This window comes from Macaca nemestrina, chromosome 6 (assembly GCF_043159975.1).
Source record: "Macaca nemestrina isolate mMacNem1 chromosome 6, mMacNem.hap1, whole genome shotgun sequence".
NCBI lineage: Eukaryota > Metazoa > Chordata > Mammalia > Primates > Cercopithecidae > Macaca > Macaca nemestrina.
In genome coordinates, this window is record NC_092130.1 from 155,686,096 (window position 1) to 155,706,755 (window position 20,660).

Genomic DNA, 20,660 nt, shown 5'->3' on the forward strand with positions numbered 1-20,660 from the left:
TGTTTATATAATCACACTGGATAAAAATTATTTCATATGTCTTTAGACTACTGTATTCTTATTCTTAGTTGAATATGTTTTATAGTCAAACAAAATGCAAATACATCTCAGAATTTATTCTGTCATCATATTTTTGAAAGTAACACTGTTATTATTACTTTGAAATTAGACATGTATGTTGAATATAGATAGCTGTAGATATAACAAATAGGTAATTATACTAAAGTTAGATTTTTCAGTATAAAAGAATAAGGAAATGGAAATTCAAAATCAAGAAAATTGTATAAGCATTTAAAATAATAAACATGAATTTTAAATATCAATATAAATTCATGAATTTTAAATCCACCTCTATTACTTCTGTCAGTGAAGTGGAACTATGAACATATGAACTAAGCAGCCAAGATGACCAAGTTTAATGTGGTCCCATGATAAGAAGTCCCACGTATCAAGGCTGGTCTAGCTACTGTGCCTGTGAGAATTCAACCTGTCACGACAGATTGATGTTGAGCTCTGGGTAAGGTATGCGCTATTGCTCACAGAGACCAACAAGTCACTTGGTGACAAATTAAGCAGCATGTGTGTGGGCTGCTCCTCTACTTTGCCCCTAGCAAGGCCATACACTATTAACCATCTTCACAAATCTTTGTCAGTTAAGCCCGTTGTCTTCCCCTTTGACCTTGCCAGTCTTAACAGTAGTTGGAGCCTCCCGACAGTTAAGTGTTGACTCTTGAACTCTATCACATTGGGATCCCATCATCCAGGTTTGTGGCTGCCCCTCCTATGTCAGCCCTGGTCTGCAGAGAAAAACTTCATGATGTTAGTGCTCCCTCACCTCATGGTCTTCGTGAATGATGAGCCTTTTGGTCTTTCCCACGGAACATAAATCTCTGATGGGTGTTCTGACCTTATATAATATATCCAAACCAGAATACCTACTTCCCTTAACCTTGTTCTTCCTTCTTCCGCTATCTCCTAGGGCAGCTCGGACAATTTATCCTCACTTATTGCTAGCCATTGCTTTTCCCAGGCTTCCAAGGCAGTAACATTTTTTTTTTTTCAATTGTTTGAATTTGCTCCTAGTATATTAAGTTCTATGCCCTGAAAAAGGATCCCCGATTCAATCAATATTTCCTTACTTACTCTTATATTTTGATAAAAAAGTCTCAAGATTCAATCCTAAGAATATTCTCCTGACTCCAGTCCACAGATGCTGACTATTTGTTATAATTCTTGGTGTATGGTCCACAGAGTCCTAATATCCTTCTGATAACATCAATATAACATAGCAGTAAGCAACCAGTTGTTTGGTCTTTATAGGCACTGCTCCTTCTACTGCAAATATTTTTTGGATGTCACACATGCTACAGAAGTCCCCTCTACTGGAACTTTACTAAAGTAATTGCCTGTGGAATATTTAGCAGTTGAGACACTACCTTGTGCCAGAATAATCTGCACCTAACCTAGCAACTGTATCCTACCTGTAATGCATGATGCCTGAGCCAGTCCCTAATTCCATATCTTATCACTTGTATTCTTGAAACATTTCAGATATCACTTGTGTTAGTCTCAATCCTCTAAGAAGTAGATTCCTAGACCGAATTAGTTGTCCATGTGATTGATTAAGGGAGGAAAATGGGGAAAGAGCCAAGAAAGACTGGGAGAGCTACCAGACTATGATATAGATCAGATCTCAGATGAAGGAGAGTGATTTAAAAAAAGGAAGATTGAGTGAGATCTTACAGTGCAAAGAAGGTCTAAGAGTCCAGGAAGGCCATTTTTAATCCAAAGTCACCTCTCAGTTTAGTCTCATGTCTCCCAGGAACAAAATGAACTTAATGTCTCTGCCATGCTCAGTTTTTGGATGAAGTGTTGTGTGAAGTGGGGCGTTAGTGTGAACACAGTGATAAATTGCAAAGTACAGCAGCTAGAGCCATCAGTCAATTGACAGTACTCTCCATAGTCAGAACTTACAAGCACATATTCGTGGCTGACACATGTATAAATAATTATGCAAATCTAAGTGTAGACATATAGATGTAGCCTTAACATATTCAATATATTCAAATTTAATTGTCGGGAATTGAATAAATTTAATATACTGTGTCTTATATTGGACACAAAGATATACAATGTTTATTTCTGATGACCAAGTGTACTTATTTAGGTATAGTAATAATGCATTAGATAACTGAATGGAACATAATGAGTATCCAATGGAGGACAAAATCAGATGTATTTGGTAGGCCATGCAAGTATTTAGAGATGAAGCATGTCAGATAAATATGTATGCCAAGACTACTAAGAGTAAGGGCTAGCTATGGAAGAAAAATTACAAGTATAAGGATTTTTCTGAATAAGGTCATTGGTGAATGAAAAAAATATGACACAGTAAGGAAATTATTAGTGTTTTGACAAGACAGCAGTGTAAAGAATGAATCTGAGGAATTTGAAAACAAGTGAAGATGAATAGGCTGAGAGAAAATTTTTAGGATCCCATGTAAAAAAACTTGTAGCCATAGAAAGAAGTAGGCACTTCTGTGTACCTAAGGAAATCCATAGATGAATTTCAAATATGGCAGTTTTATGGTCACAAATATATATATAAATTCATTTTGTAAACATTTATTGAACCTGTTCTATGTTCCAGATTTGTCATAGGAGATAAGAAAAGTCAGTAAATACTATAGACAAAACCTGGGCAAATAGAATTTATGTCCTGAAGATACAGAAATAAAAACTAAAAATTATCAATAATTTTTTTTTGCTATTAAGTGGAACATGGTATGTGGGAAAGAGTAAAGTTGGAAAAGGGCATTGGTAGTGAGGGAGTGAAAGTGTTATTCTCTGGAGCATACGTCTACCTATTCCAGAGTTTCAAGAGAGATTAAGAAAGGAGGAATAGAAGTCACAGAGTATAGGCGATACCAAGGAAATTTTCTGTAAAGGGGATCAGAGGGATATAACAGAGCACTAAGTTTTAGAGAAAGGTCAAGTCAAGGGAAGGTTTTAGGATAAGATAAAGGTAACAGTATGCTGTCATGCAGATAAAATTAATGCAGTAGACAATAAAAACTATAAGACTGCAGAGAGAATACTTGGAATTACATTCTGGAATAGGCAATAGTGAATGATATCTCACACGGAATTGGAAGGCTGTTCTTATCTACAATAACAGGTGAAAAGGCAGAGTGTATGTGTCCAATGCTGGTAGATGGGTAGAAAATTTAGAAACTATATATAACTAAAGTGCTGAGAATTGGTTTGTTTAGATATAGAATTTTAGGCAGGGGAAAATTTAGGAATCTATTATAATAATTCATGAGAGGATAAAAATAGAAGTCCGAAATGAGTGTTGAAAAATGTTACAAAAGTACATGTAAAGAAATAAGTGGCAAAGTTGACATAGGTGGAATGAGAATGAGGCCTGTCTAAGACAACTACCGGATTTTACCTTCTTTGACTGATGATATGAAAATGCCAGACTTTCAGAGGAAATAGAAGTGAAAGGTGCTCTGTGTTACTGCTAGTGAGTAGAGTGCGTAATATAATGACTTGCTGATATCCAGGAGTCATTTATGTTGGATCCATTTTACTGGGGTTCACGAAATATAAGGATGCAGTATTGTGATGAAACTACATGAATACATAACATGAGACAACAGAAGCATCAGTATTTAAGGGAGGGCAGATGGGGACCTCCTGAGAATGATCAAAAGCCAAGACAGAGGCAATAATAAGAGGAAGTTCATAATGGAAATATTAGTTGGGAAATGAAATTAGTTCAATGTTTCTGTTTTTTTTTTTTTTTTTTTTTTTTTTTTTTGGAAGGAGCCTCGCTCTGTCGCCCAGGCTGGAGTGCAGTGGCCGGATCTCAGCTCACTGCAAGCTCCGCCTCCCGGGTTCACGCCATTCTCCTGCCTCAGCCTCCCTAGTAGCTGGGACTACAGGCGCCCGCCACCTCGCCCGGCTAGTTTTTTGTATTTTTTAGTAGAGACAGGGTTTCACCGTGTTAACCAGGATGGTCTCGATCTCCTGACCTCGTGATCCACCCGTCTCGGCCTCCCAAAGTGCTGGGATTACAGGCTTGAGCCACCGCGCCCGGCCACTCAATGTCTCTATAATTAGGAAATAATTGAGGAGTTCTTCCAAGAAACAATTAGTGGAAGTGTAAGATGAAATCTTGACCAAAGTATATTAAGAAGAAAATGATAGCAAAGAAAGTACAATTCTTCTCCAAATCGCCACTGGTGTTAGTTGGAAACCTAGTTTTATGACTTTAGGCAGCTTCAAATTTATAGCAAAATACCAAATTCTATCAGCAGTATTGTTTTCCAGCTACCTCAGATATTTTTGTTCCCTGTTTGAAAAAGCCCAAGGAATATTACTTTCACTTGATTGTTATGTAAGAGTCCAAGCCTGGCAAGATTTGAAAGCATCCAGCAAATCTCGGACATAGAGATACAAGTTCAGGTATCTCCTCTCTTCTGCTCTGACCTTCTGCTTGTCTCCTACATGCATTACCTCCAAAATGAGAAATGCATTCAAAATAAAATTTTCCTAAGAGTGTTCACCATGCAACAATCTTGAACTTTCCATTTAGTCTGAATTTGGAGTGTGACTTAACTGGTATGAATTCCTATTTTAGTACAGATCCTGCTGTTTCTAGAACTATCTGGACTCTACACAATTTACTCTCTATCCATCTGTTTCTGCTAACACAAATAGAGATATCTATCTCTACATATTATCAAAGGTAAATGCATATAGGTTCATGATTCCAGATCACTTTCAAAAATAATTTTAAAATTAGCCTTACAAATTGTTTTTGTTTTCGCAACGTTTTATACTGTCTTACTAAGCTGTTTCATCATGTCATGTGTTACATTATCTTATGCAAAACAATATTCCCCAAATATAATTAGTACTCTGATTTAAATATTTTCCTTTGCCATTTAAAATTTACAACAGAGGACTAGTAAACTAGCGGTCAATCAAATCTTGAACATAGGAGATACATAATTTAAACTGATTCATATGCAATATTTATGATAAAGATTTGGATGCTACAGTAGTATGCATCACAAAAAAATTAATACACTTTATATTATATTTTTATTTATTTTCATGAACTACACACTGATTCATTGAATCAACTGCATATGGTTATGCACATGTATGTGTTTATAAGTTTATATTATCACAACTTGAAAAATATTATACATGATAGTCCTCCTTAGGTTGGTCTCTGCACAATTTTACATTAGTCGAAGCATTTAAAAACTAATGTTTCTTTCCAAAAATCAGTTAAATATTACACACTTACTGGCTTTCTCTGTATCAAGACCACTTACTACTCCTCTCTAAAGAGTGCTGGTTACTTTAATTGGATAATGAGGCAATTAAGGGATTGGCAGTGGAGTGGGAGGTACTGAAAATAATATAATGTAGTCCAAGCAGTATCTATAGTAAGATTTATTGACAGAAAAAGAAAAACTTTAGTAGCAATGCATGCTGAGAAGTTGATGCCTTATACTTTACTACTTCAAAATACTGGAGATCTGGCTGTGAGGGATAGACATAACATAAACCAAGATGGTCACACTCTTTTAAAATAAGTGCCAGCTAGAACATTTTAATTCAAAGTAAATCTTACCAACTTGCCTTTCAGCTAAATACATGAAATGGAGATTTTGGCTATGTATATATTTATAGAAAAGTTGATAAGTGTAAAACACACATTGTCGGTTCATAAATATGTCTACATTGATCTTGTAGCAATTAATGCATATATTTAGTAACTAATGAACTTGAGTGTAAAAGATAGAAAATGATGAGAATCATGATCACATTTGATGAGGTTTACCATGAAAGTAAGCAACACAGTCTTCTCTCTGTGACTTAAGAAAAGTGAATTTATAAGTAAGAAGAGAGGGAAAGTGATGATATCCACATATAAGAACATGCAGGCAATATATAGTGAGGTGTAAAATGGGTGTTATGAAATTAAATATATACTAACTAGGGAATAAGTAAAAAAAAATGCTTAATAGCTTTGTTTCTTTAAGACAATTTTTGATTTATATAATTGAAAGTGAAAGAAAAAAAAAGTCCAAATGGAAACATTTAAAAAACAGTAAAAAATAGATAAAATTTATTGATTCATTAAAATATTAAATATTTTTATTCAAATATGAGTATGAGCCATTATCCAATGAGAACCTATTTTCTGTTTTCTGTGTTACTATAAATAACTGAATCAAACTCGTTTATTCTCCTTATTTGGAAGTATGTATTTAATGCATTTATGACCCTTTAGTGAATATGTATTTACCTATAAGAAAACAATCAACATTTATTATCTGAGATGCTATTTCCCAAAGAAATCTGAAAAATCAAAATTATTCTTTTAGTAATATCCCATGGTTGAAAAACCACATATAATGAGAGTGTTACTCATAGGCAGAAAATGAATTAAAACTAAAATTTTTATTTTTATTTTTTATTTAAACTTTAGGTTTGGGACTACATGTGCAGGTTTGTTATACAGGTAAGCTCTGTCATGGAGGTCTGCTGTACAGATTATTTCATCAAGAGGTGACTTGGCTGTTGTTAAAGGCATTCAGTTTTATAAGAGAAGCAGAGAACAAAAGTTTGGAAAATTTGCAGCCTGCCAATTTTATAGAAAATAATATTCCATTTTCTGAGGAGAAATTCAAGCCAGTTGCAGAAATTTGCATAAATAGTGAGAAGTCAAATGTTAATTCCTAAGACAATGGGGAAAATGTCTCCAGGGAACGTCAGAGGTTTTCACAGCAGCCCCTCCCATCACAGGCCCGGAGGACTAGGAGGAAAAAAAATGGTTTTGTTGCCTGGGTGAAGGGTCCCTGTGCTGTGTGCAGCCTAGAGTCTTGGTGCCCTGAGTCCCAGCCACTCCTGCTGTGGCTGAAAGTGGCCAATGTAGAGCTCAGGCCATGGCTTCAGAGGGTGCAAGCCCAAAGCCTTGGCAGCTTCTGTGTGGTGTTGAGCCTGTGAGTGCACAGAAGTCAAGAATCAGGGTTTGGGAACCTCCACCCAGGTTTCAGAAGATTTACAGAAATGCCTTGGTGCCAGGCAAAAGTTTGTTACAGGGGCAGGGCCCTAATGCAGAACCTCTGCTAGGGCAGCACAGAAGGGAAATGTGGGGTCAAAGCCCCCACACAGAGTCACTACTGTGGCACTGCCTAGTGGAGCTATGAGAAGAAGGTGACTATCCTCCAGACCACAGACTGGTAGATCCACTGACAGCTTGCATCATTCACCTGGAAAAGCCACAGACACTCAAAGCCAGCCCGTGAAAGCAGCTGTGAGGGAGGCTGTACCCTGCAGAGCCACAAGGCTAGAACTACCCAAGACCATGGGAACCCACCTCTTGCTTCAGAATGACTTAGATGTGAGAAATGGAATCAAAGAAGATCATTTTGCAGCTTTAAGATTTGACTGGCCTGCTGGATTTTGGACTTGAATGGGGCTTGTAGCCCCTTTGCTTTGGCCAATTTCTCCCATTCGGAATGGCTGTATTTACCCTATGCCTATACCCACATTGTGTCTAGGAAGTAACTAACCTGCTTTTGATTTTGCAGGCTCATAGGCGGAAGAGACTTGCCTTGTCTCAGATGAGACGTTGGCCTATGGACTTTTCAGTTAATGCTAAAATTAGTTAAGACTTTGGGGAACTGTTGGGAAAGCATGATTGGTTTTGAAATGTGAGGACATGAGATTTTGGAGGGGCCAGGCCTGAAATCATATGGTTTGGCTGTGGGCCCATGCAAATCTCATCTTGAATTGTAACTCCCACAATTCCCATGTATTGTGGGAGGAACCCGGTGTGAGGTGATTGAATTATGGAGGTGGGTCTTTCCTGTGCTATTCTCGTGATAGTGAATGAGTCTCATAAGATCTGATAATTTTAAAAATGAGAGTTTCCCCGAACAAGCTCTTTTTTTGCCTACTGCCCTTCATATAAGATGTGACTTGCTCCTCCTTGCCTTTCACCATGATTGGAAGGCCTCCATGTGGAACTGTAACTCCATTAAACCTCTTCCTTTTCTAAATTGCCCAGTCTCAGGGCTGTCTGTATCAGGAGCATGAAAATAGACTAATATATGTTCTCATCATTTAGCTCCCATTTATGAGTGAGAACATGTGGTATTTGGTTTTCTATTCCTGCATTAGTTTGCTGAGGATAATGGCTTCCAGCTCCACTCATATTTCTGCAAAAGTCATGATCTCATTTTTTTTTTTTATGGCTGCATAGTATCTCATGGCATATATATGGCACATTTTCTTTATATATTCAACCATTAATGGACATTTAGGTTGATTCCATGCTTTGCTATTATGAATAGTGCTACAATGAACATATGAATGCATGCATGTGTCTTTATGACAGAATAGTTTCTATTCCTTTGGGTATTTACCAGTCATGGAATTTCTGGGTTTAATAGTAGTTCTGCTTTTAGCTTTTGAGGAATAACTACACTACTTTTCACAATGCCTGAACTAATTTCACTCCCACAAACAATGTGTAAGCATTCTCTTTCCTCCACAATGTTGCCAGCTTCTGTTATTTTTTCTTTTTAGTGATAGACATTTTGACTGGTGTGAGATGATATATAATAGTGGTTTTATTTACATTTATCTAATAATCAATGATGTTGAGTTTTTTTTTTTTTTTTTAGATGGGGTTTTGCCTCTTGTTGCCCAGGGTGGAGTTCAAAGGTGCCATCTTGGCTCACTGCAACCTTCTGCTCACAGGTTCAAGACATTCTCCTGCCTCAATCTCCTGAGTAGCTGGGATTACAGGTTTGCACCATAACACCCAGCTCATTTTTTTAAAAATTTTTTTGTTACAGATGGGGTTTCGCTATGTTGGCCAGGCTGGTCTCGAATTCTTGATATCAAATGATCCACCCACCTCGGCCTTCCAAAGTGCTGGTATTACAGGCTTGACCCACTGTGCCCAGCTTAGCTTTTATTCATATGCTTGCTGGCCACCTGCATGTCTTCTTTTGAAAAGTGTCTGTTCACGTTCTTTACTTATTTAATGGGATTTTTTTCTTGTAAATTCAAGTTCCTTATAGGTGTTGGATATTACACCTTTGCTAGTTACATAGTTTGCAAATATTTTCTCCAAATTTGTAGTTTGTTCTCTCTGATGATTGTTTCTTTTACTGTGTAGAAGCTCTCTAGTTTAATTTGGACCCATAGGTCAATTTTTGCTTTTGTTGCAATTGTTATTGGCATCTTCTTCATGAAATCTTGCCTGTGCCTATGCCCTGATGGTATTGCCCAGGTCATTTTCCATGGTTTTTGTAGCTCTGAGTTTTATATTTAAGTCTTTTTGTTTTGTTTGAAATGGAGTCTCACTCTGTGGCCAGGCTGGAGTGCAGTGGCGTGATCTCGGCTCACTACAAGCTCCACCTCATGGGTTCACACCATTCTCCTGCCTCAGCCTCCCAAGTAGCTGGGACTACAGGTGCCCGCCACCACGCCTGGCCAATTTTTTGTATTTTTGGTAGAGACGGGGTTTCACCATGTTAGTCAGGATGGTCTCAATTTCCTGACGTCGTGATCCACCCTCCTCAGCCTCCCAAAGTGCTGGGATTGCAGGTGTGAGCCACCATGCCTGCGCTATATTTAAGTCTTTAATCCACCTTGTATTGATTTTTGCATATGGTGTAAAAAGGGGTTCAGTTTAAATCTTGTGCATACGGTTAGCCAGTTATCCCAGCACCATTTACTAAATAAGGAGTCCTTTCCCCATTGCTTATTTTTGTCAACTTTGTGGAAGATCAGATGATTGTAGCTGTGATGCCTTGTTTCTAGGCTCTCTAGTATGTTCTATTGGCCTATGTGTCTATTTTTGTACCAATACCATGCTATTTTGGTTACTGTAGCCCCATAGTATAATTTGAAGTTGTGTAACGTGCTGCTTCCAGCTTTGTTCTTTTCCTTAGAATTACCTTGACTATGCAGGCTTCTTTTTTCTTCCATATAAATTTCAAAATAGTTTTTTTCTAGTTCTCTGGAGAATATCATTAGTAATTTGATAGGTATAACATTGAATCTGTATATTGCTTTGGGAAGTATGGCCATTTTAATGATATTGATTCTCCCTATCGATGAAAATAACATTTTTTTCCATTTATTTATGTCAACTCTGATTCTTTTGAACAGTACTTTGTAATTCTCCTTCTAGAGATTTTTCACCTCCCTGGTTGCTCTATTCCTAGGTATTTTATTTCGTGTGTGTGGCAGATCTGAATGGGATCACATTCTTGGTTTTGGCTTGTTTGTTGTTGGTTCTTGGCTTGTTTGTTGTTGATGTATAGAAATTCTTTTGATTCTTATACAATGATTTTGTGTCCTGTCAGTTTCCTGAAGTTATTTATCAGTTTAAGGGGTTTTAAACTGAGAATAAGAGGTTTCCTAGATATAGAATCATATTGTCTACAAATAGAAATATTTTGACTTCCTTTCTTCCTGTTGGCATGCCCTTTATTTCTTTTCCTGGCCTGATTGCTCTGGCCGGAACTTTCAATACTATGCTGAATAGGAGGGGTGAGAAAGGGCATCTTTATCTTGTGCCAGTTTTCAATGGGAATGTTTCCAGCTTTTGGCAATTTAGTTTGATGTTGGCTTTGGGTTTGCTATAGTTGGTGCTTATTATTTGGAGGTATGTTCCTTCAATACATAGTTTATTGACAGTTTTTAACATGAAAGGATGTCAAATTTTATCAAAAGCCTTTTTATGCATCAATTGAGATAATCATGTGGGTTTTTGAATTTAGTTATGTTTATTTGATTAATTTGATTTGCATATGTTGAACCAACCTTGTATCCAGGGATAAAGTCTACTTGATCATGGTGGATTAGTTTTTGATGTGCTGCTAAATTCAGTTAGCTAGCATTTTGTTGAGGATTTTTGCATCAATGTACATCAAGAATTTTGGTCTGAAGTGTGTGTGTGTGTGTGTGTGTGTGTGTGTGTGTGTGTGTGTGTATCTGCAAGCTTTTGATATCAGGATGAACCTGGACTCATTGCATGAGTTGTGGAGGAGTGCCTCCTCCTCCATTATTTGGAGTAGTTTCAGTAGGAATGGTACCAGCTCTTCATTGGACATCTGGTAGAATTCAGCTGTAATCCATCTGGTCCAGGGCTTTGTTGTTGTTGCTGTTGTTGGTAGGCTATTTATTACTGATTCTATTTCAGAGCTTATTATTGGTCTTTTCAGGGATTCAAATTCTTCCTGGTTTAACCTTGGGAGGGTGTATGTGTCTAGGAACTTATCCTTTATTCTATATTTTCTAGTTTCTGTTTATAGACATATTCTTAGTAGTCAGTCTCTGGTTTCTTTTGTATTTCTGTAGGGTCTATGGCAACATTCCCTTTGTCATTTCTATTTGTGTTTACTTGGATCTTTTTTCTTCTGTATTAATCTAGCTAGTAGTTTGTCTTACTAAAATTTTTTCAAAAAAACAACTCCTGGATTTGCTGATCTTTTAAATTTTTTTTCTTATCTCAATCTCCTTCAGCTTAGCCTTGATTTTTGTTATTTCTTGTCTTCTGCTATCTTTGGAGTTAGTTTGCTGTTACTTCTCTAGTTGTTTTACTTGTGATGTTAGGTTGTTAATTTGAATTCTTTCTAACTTTTTATTGTGGGTAGTTAGTGGTATAAATTTATTTCTTAATACTGCCTTAGTTGTTTCCCAGAAATTCTGTGTTCTCATTAGTTTCAAAGACCTTCTTGGCTTCTGTCTTATTTTCATTATTTATCCAAAAGTCATTAAAAAGCTGGTTGGTTGATTTTCATGTAATTCTATAGTTTTGAGTAATTTTCTTGGTCTTGTTTTCTGTTTTTATTGGTCTGTGGTACAAAAAAGTATTTGATATATTTTTGGTTCTTTTGCATTTGCTGAAGATTGTTTTATGTTCCATTGTGTGGACAATTTTAGGGTATTTGCTATGTGGTGGTAAGAAGAATGTATATTCTGTTGTTTTAGTTGAAGAGTTCTGTAGATGGCTATCAAGTCCATTTGGAACAGTGTTGAGTTCAGATCCTTAATATCGTCAAGTGGGGTATTGAAGTCTCTCACTATTTTTGTGTGGGAGTCTAAGTCCCCTTGAAAGTGTCTAAGAACTTGCTTTATGAGTCTAGTGTTCCTGTGTTGGATACATATATATGTAGAGTAGTTAGGTCTTCTTGTTGAATTTAACCTTATACCGTTATCTAATGTCGTTCTTTGTCTTTTTTGATCTTTGTTGGTTTAAAGTCTCTTATGTCTGAAATTAAGATTCTGACACCTGCTTTTATTCTGTTTTCCATTTGTTTGGCAGATTTTCCTCCATTCCTTTGTTTTGAGCCTGTAAGTGTTCTTGCCTGTGAGATGGGTCTCTTGAAAACAACATACTGTTGGCTCTTGCTTTTTGTCCAGGTTGCCGCTCTGTGCCTTTCAAGTGGGTCATTTAGCCCATTTACATTCAAGGTTAGTATTAATATGTTTGGATTTGATTCCATTATTTTGTTGTTAGCTGGCTATTTTGCAGACTTTTGTGTGGTTGCTTTATAGTGTCACTGATCTTTGTATTTAAGAGTGTTTTAGTAGTGGTTGGTAATGGGCTTTCCTTTCCACAGTTAGTGTTTCTTTCAGGAACTCTTGGAAGGTGGGTTTCCTGGTAATAAATTCCCTCTGAATTTCTTGTCTGAAACAGAACTTTTTTCTCCTTCACTTATGATGTACAGTTTAGCCAGTTATAAAATTCTTCTTTGAAATATTTTTCTTTAAGAATGTTGAATTAGGTCCCCAATCTCTTCTGGCTTGTAAGGTTTCTTCTGAGAGGCTCATTGTTAGTCTGATGGACTTCCCTTTGTAGGTGACCTGTCCTTTCTCTCTAGCTGCCTTTACCATTGTTTCTTTCATTTCGACATTGGAGAATCCGATGATTATGTGCCTTAGAGATGACCTTCTTGTGAAGTATCCTGTGAGGGCTCTCTGCATTTCCTGAATTTGGATGTTGGTATCTCTAGCTAGGTTCAGGAAGTTCTCATGAATAATATCCTGAAATACATTTTGCAATTTGCTTTCATTCTCCTGATCTCTTTCAGGGATGTCAATATGTTGTAAATTTTGTCTCTTTGCATGATGCCATATTTCTTGTCCGTTTTATTCATTCTTTTTCATTCTTTTTTCTTTTTCTTGTCTGTTTTATTTCTGAAATCCAGTTTTCAAGCTCTGAGATTCTTTTCTCATCATGAGAAAAGATGGTCTATTCTGCTTCTAATATTTGCTGTTGCATTATAAATGCTAGTAGTGTGATCTTTGTTCACTCAGGTCTATCAGACCAGTCACATTCTTTTTCTATACTGGCTATGTTGTCTGTTAGGTCTTGTATCATTTTATTGTGATTCTTACCTTCCTTGGATTGGGTTTCAATGTTCTCCTGAATCTCAATGCTCTTTGCCCATGTCCATATTCTGTATTCTATTCCTGCCTATTCAGTCACCTTGTTAAGAACCCTTGCTGGACAACTAGTATGGTTTTGTGAGAGAAATAAGGCACTCTCACTTTTTGAGTTATCAGAGTTTTTGCACTGGCTCTTTCTTATCTTTGTGGGTTGATGTTCCTTCAGTCTTTGAAGTTGCTGTCCTTTGGATGGGCTTTTTAAAAATTTTATGTTATCCTATTTGATGACCTTGTGGATAGAGCAGACTGAGAAGTGCTCAGTTTGGACTGGCCTCGTCTCATGGGCAAGCCCACTCTGAAGAGTTCAGGTCCAACAGTTTCCGCTAGTCTCCTATGGGAGCAAATCGTGCCTATGGTGATGGGAGACCCTGGCTGTGTTCCACTACAAACACTCCCACATCAAAACCTCTGGGTTCTGCTATGGCTGGAATTCTGCCTTTACCAGTTCTCTAAGCATCTCTCCTTTCAAATTCAAGTTTCCTTGGTGGTTGTGGGGGGTCTCCCCCTTCAGTCCAGCATCTGTGCCTTCTCTCCATCCACTCTCAATGCCTTCCCTCTGAAGATCTGGTAGAAGTGGGCCTGTCATCCCAATGTCCTGGTCCCTTGGTGGCAGATGTTCATCCTGGCTGTGTGTAGTCAGTCATCTTGCCACCGTAACCAAAACTAAAGGTGTTTAAATGTGAATCTTATTATCACTGGTATTCTAGGCTTCAAAAATGACTGATATATTGTAGCCAATCCATCAAAAATGAATAATTAAACCTTATACATTTTCACAGAAAAGTATATTTGTTATTCTTTTCTTTTTTAGTACTTGATTTTTGACTTCCATGTTTAACTCATGACACTTAGTTGATTATACTAGAGCAAATCGCTGTTAAATTCTTTATACATTTTATGGAAATTGTAATAATAGGTCAAGCAAATAAAAGAATGGAGCCAATTAATAAAGCCTTAAAAGCATTTGTTGCATTCATATGTTAATTTGAAATTATTCATGTTTAATTTTTCCTTGAAAAATACCGTTTAAAAATTTTACAAATTTTCACCATTATATAAAATTCAACATGTTATTTTATTTTATTTATTCTCCTAATGAATTATTCAATTAATAAAAGGTGTACATATTTGAAAGGTGTGAATAAAATGTTATTTTCTAAGGAGAAAAAAAAATATTGCTCCTCAAATCCCAAATTAACATTATTTTTACTGAGTACTTTACTGAGTTCCAATATCTATCTGAATAAAATTTAATATACCAGGAATATGTCCTCAAACATAAGCAGTGTACTAGTTTCAATTTACCATCCTTACCTGGTATTCAAATAACAAAGTTATTTTTTTTTTTCAGATATATAAGGAATATTATACTTCTGATCTTGTTTACCAGGTCATTCAGCTGCAGAGGTTATAAATTTAGTTTATCCATCCATTTTTTTTTAACTTAAATGTAATCAAGAAAAATATTTCATTTAACGGGATGTAAAAATGTTACTTATAATAACCAAGCTGTTATCCCAAAGTTCAGTATAAGGTAAAAATACATCTGTAAACAGGCCTACTTTGTTTACTTAAGTATTTTAATGCTTTACTTTTCTCAGAAAATGACCTTTCACAAATTTTGTTTTTGATATGTATACTCTGTTAGCATAGAAAGTTCTATAACAAATAGTGCCTTGTTTCATGATATGTGTTGATGTAAGCTATATAATTTCTAGACACATAAACTTTCCAGTGACATTGATAAATGAGTTCCTTATTTGTAGGGTGGCTATGAAATGTTTTCATCTCCCATTAAGGACAAAGAATAGGAATAAAGAAAACATGGCCACAGGTCCACAAAAGGTCCCACTAAGTACTTGGTTACCTATAGCTATAAATAGTCTAAAAATCTAGTTAGTATGTTAATCTGAGCTTCTCTCATTCAGATCATTAATTTTTTTCTAATCAAATAAACACACAAATTCCCTTGCCAAATAGCAATGAGTTTTCTTCTTATTATTATTTTTCATTTTGTTTTGTTTTTGAAAAATGCAATTCTATTTATTAATTCATTGTCTAAACAACAAAAAAAAATCTTGTTGAGAAGAAACTTTAATACTACATTTTATCATTTAAAAGTCATTTTTAAAAATTTTCTATCCATAAATGACACATCAATTTATCTTGGGAAAGTCTCCCTCTGGCCTGGAAATAACCATGTGGATATTCTCTTTTGCAAGACAAGAATGTACTCATTTTAATAAGAGCATGTAGATCAGGCCACACCAATAACACAGAAAAAAATTCCATAAACGTATGCCTCCATGTTACTCCTCACCAAAGAACTTGGCTATTTCAGGAATGCAATAGTCCAAATTTGCCTAGACGGGCAAGAGTTTCACAGCTACATCTCTTTGTAATTAAATGTTATTGAATAAGAAATTCTTTCAATGAATTGGGTCACAATGATCAAGGTGAATGAAAGCAAAGGGGCAATGTAGTGACTGAGACATAATTTGCCATCATGGTGAGAGAGGATGGAATCATTAAGCACCTCATTACAGTTAGATGAACACTGAAGAGTGATTATTTGGTCACAGAATGGCCAGGTATAGCTCACAGAGCTGTTGGCTATGTATTAAGAAAAAAAAAAAAAGAGTTTCTGCAAAGTGTGTGCCCATCTGTGAACTGGAGGTACTGAAAAGTAAGACTAGCAGTTTTTGATATAAGACAACCTTCACCATGTGTGACTTGGGAAAGAGTGACCTGCTTTATGTTTTGTAAGTCAGTGTGGCTTGAATGAATGAGTGGAGTATTGCACTATGTCTTGAGCCCCACTGTCAGAGACTGATGAGAGCTGAGAGCAGGCTTTACCTGCAGTGGTTAATAGAGGCATTTCTTCAAAACGTCTCATTTCAGAGAGATGCACCAGGCTGCTGGCTTGAAAAACTTAGTGAGCTGATCCGGAAGGCAGAAGCAAGCATTAGGTAGGTCAAAAGGATTATCAGGAGCTATTTCTGTATGACAAAAAGTCTATTTCATCTTACATTTGCCATGTACAACTGTGAAACTGTGTAAAAATTGAGGGTCTTTCAAATATATTTTTTTAAACTCAAGAAAAGATTGAACTTTCAGGTAGGAAACACAGTTTCTCTTTAGAAAGGAAGGTGTCACTCCTTTTTAGAAAAAAATTTTGAGATCTAGAACCACAGAAGTTAACTATTCATTCATTCAAAATATATTGAACATATATACTGTACCAAGCAATATAAATATGATTAAATTAAAAATATCAAAAAATTCATATTTGTGGGGAGTAAGAAATGAAAGGGATTGTAAGTCACTCTGATTTTATGTGAATTTACTATTCAAAATCTTTCATGAGCATGTGCTTTTTAAAACCTATTATTAACATATCCAATCTGGTGTTCCAAATAAAGTAGACAAAAACATGTAATTATTTCCACCACAGGTTGCCACTATAATACAGTTATTTGTAGAAGAAATTTAACAATGCATATCAAAAGTCTCAAAAATGGTTGTGGAATCAGAATCTAAGAATTACTCTTAAGTTAATAAATAAGTATGTGGACAATAATTTGCACCTTTATCTCAGAGAATAATTTAAGATATAATAAATATCTAATAAAAGCTACTGGATGAGGTATTTCGGCAAAAAAAAGTTACAATAATACATAAATAGTAAAATTATACTTTATATTGACATATTATGTTATATACTAAAGTATATAATACAAGTTAAAAACACATCCTAAAAGAGTAAAGATGATATGATTACATCTACACGTGTAGGAGACATCATAGAAATAGTGATTTTTATTTCCTTTGTTTTGATATCTTTATTTAGACACCTATATAATTAAAAGTTTGATTGTGTATTAAAAATAATTGCTCTTGGCATCTATCTAAAGTGAAAAGGTTATGAATAACAACAAAGTTTAAGGAGTGGATCTGATTAATTCTATTGTCTTTACTAGTAATACCTAATGTCCTTAGCTTCCTGTCTCTGAGGTCAGCAGTGGTTTAGCAGTGTGCTTGAGAGACAAAGCATAATTGTCACTAAAAAGAGAAACAAGAACTGTACTACAAGGTTCTAAAGTCAAAATCTTCAAGCTAAACATAGGTAGTATACAAAATTTTAAAACACATAATTAAATTTTAGCAGCTGTTGTCAAGGAAATAACATTATACAAGTATTGTGTGGGCACTCTCAAAGCTTTCATATACCTGAAAACATAAAGCTCTTAAAATAAAGTATATGTGAAAATTTAGTAATTTTTACAAATATAAATGAAGTGTAAGTGAAAAGGTAATCACATTTGACAGTTAAAAATTCCAAACATATCAAACAGTTCTGCAAACTAAAAGAAAATAACCACTGGGCAAAATCCAAGCAAAACACATATGAAATTAGAGGCATATTCTAATAGTAAAGATTTTAATTGTTTGAGTTATAATAGTTTAATTATAATAGAAAGCAAAATATTTGCTAATACGAAAAATAAAGTTTTTGTATGGAAATAAGGTATTATAATAGGTAGTTAGACATAATTCAATTAGGGGAATAAAAGAAAAATGAATGTATGAACAAAGAGGAATATACAGAAAGTTTCCATAATTCACTTAGAATCACTCAAGTAGAACAAAAAGAGAAGAAGAACATGGTCTGCTTCTCAAGCATATCAAAATGCCAAAAGGAGCATAAACACATAAATAGCCAAATTCATTAGAAGTCATGGAGAAGAAAAATTGTAGATATGGACACACAGATATGTATATATATATATTTTAGTATTTATGTGTGTGAGTGTGTCTGTATATATATAATTAATGTGTGTGTGTGTATGTGTGTATATATATATATATAAAAAATGAATCAAACTGTTGTCAGAAATGAATCATCCAGTAAAGAACTGTCTTTGGCGTTACTGATAGAAACATGAATTGCTACAACCATTTTGGGGAAACAAAAACAAAAATGCACCACAGTCTTGAAATTCTATGAAAGTAAAAACAAAAACAAAAAGGCAGAATAGCTCATGCCAAAAAATTCTACTGTAAGGACTCTAGCCTCTAGGAATGGAAGTACCAAGCGTTAGGATTAAAACAAATAATAAAACATTACCTTTGTGGAAGCAGGTGGGAAACTGATGGCAAAAACTTCTACCAAAGGTTGAAAAGCTACAGCTTTTGGTGGATAAAAAGAAAATGACCTCCCCAAATCAGATACATTGAGAGATTTGTTAAAGAATACAAAATTATAGCTAGATGGGGGAATAAGTTCTGGTGTTCCATAAGTCTGTAGGATGACTATCATTGACAATAATATATAGTTTCCAATAGCTAGAAGAAGGTATTGGAGATTTCCAACACAAAGAAATGATGAATGTTTGAGATTATAGATATGCTATCCACCCTGATCTAATCACTATACATTGTATGTATCCAAATGTTACCATGCAACCCACAAATACATATTATTTGTAAATTTAAAAATTAAAGCAAACAAAAATCTAACTAGAGAAGAATGCAGGCTTACATTATTCGATGTTAATATCTGAACCCCTTTACCAAATATCTTGTACTTCAGGTGTAGTAGAATGTTGCTAAAACTCTTCAGTCTTTCACCATTAACTGGATATATATCCGTAACCATTGTCCGTGAGGTTGGCCTGAAGACCACTATAAAGACTTAGAAAGATGCTGGTTCTTGTCTTATCAATGCATTTTCCAAAGCCTGAATAAAGGCAATATATTTTGTACCCTCTGGGATTTAATTAGTAATAAGTGAGTAGATTCAACATAATAAATCTGCTTCAGCATTTCATATCCCTAAACCTGAGGATACTTCCTTCTGCGGTACACTAAGGATGTTCTAATGCCTGACTTTTAATGGAGATTATGGTTGGGGTTTAGATTTCAGTCAACCAACTAATTGTTAGAGCTGCTGCCAGCTCCTAGGTTAATAGGCGGAACCTGTATATACACACACACACACACACATATAACTACGTGTATATATATCTCTACGTATATATATGTATGTATTTTTTCTGTCAGTATTTTCAGCCTGATCCAACATTACATCATCCCTTTCACCCTAAGCTGGCACCTGTAAGATTGTTTCTCATGATTATTCCCAGATTTCTGTTTATTATTTTGTAATTATTGGCATGTATGCTACAACTCATGAATCACAATACCTAACTTCCTTTGTGGGGCTGGCTGAAACGTGAATCTAGTGACATGTCTTGAGGCTGTGAGATTGAGGGGTAGCTCTTAAGGCGAATCAGTATTGCCTTGCAAATCAACACCTCAAGTTCGGCCATTATAGGTCTGTTAGGTAAAGGATATATCATTAAAACATAATGTGGATTTTAGAAAGCAACATTCCTGAGAATACTGAATATCCATATGACATGACTTACATACAGAATAAAAGAAGCAAATAATACATAGATTATTTAGTAAAACTACCACATAATAAATGTATAGGAAAGTACATGCGACTCAACAAACAAATTCAAGACAGTGACTAACTCTGAAAGCAAGAACACATGTGCAACCAGAGATAGTATCCAGGTGGCTTCAACAACACAAATAATGTTTTTTTCTTTATTTGTATTCTACGTGTGTAGGTATTCACTGTAGTAATAGAATGTTTCGTGGCCATTTAACTTAGCTTTACACATTGAAAATAACAATCTCTGTGTACACATCATGATACCATTTGAGAAATAAACATGAAACATATGAAATATGTGTTTCCTTTTATTTGTGAATTAATGAGCAATCTATAATAAGTATCTCATAGAAAGACACACACCAAGGTAAACTGACTTTTTCTTTATTTCAAATTGTTCAAATTGTTCCAAAACATTTTATCATTATAAAACAAATCAAATAGGTAGATTTAAGGTAAAATTATATGACTACTAGAAATAAAGCAGATTTAATTATTTAATTTCTGAAAGCATAAATTGGATATATAAGAAAATGTGAAAAACATATACAGGATTATTTGGGTAGTATGGTTAGGGGAAAAAAGTAAACAAAGAGTGTGTGTACGCATTCCACAATTCTTTATTTGTTTTTACTTATGGATTTTTTTATTTCATTATCTAATTATTTGTTTATAAGTTTACACTTTC

The 20,660-nt window shown here is 35.2% G+C and overlaps 1 long non-coding RNA gene across 2 annotated transcripts in view; it reads left to right on the forward strand.

The window, feature by feature from the left end:
- Positions 1-710: 710 nt before the first annotated feature.
- LOC105472985 (uncharacterized) overlaps positions 711-20,660 on the forward strand; it is a 148,413-nt gene continuing 128,463 nt past the window's right edge. Inside the window, exons 1-3 of one of the 2 annotated variants that reach the window (XR_011624327.1) lie at positions 711-764; positions 6,518-6,550; positions 16,408-16,475. This is a non-coding gene — a long non-coding RNA (uncharacterized lncRNA). Of the gene's footprint in view, positions 765-6,517; positions 6,551-16,407; positions 16,476-20,660 lie in introns of those variants that run through there. The other variant, XR_011624326.1, reaches the window with a different exon arrangement.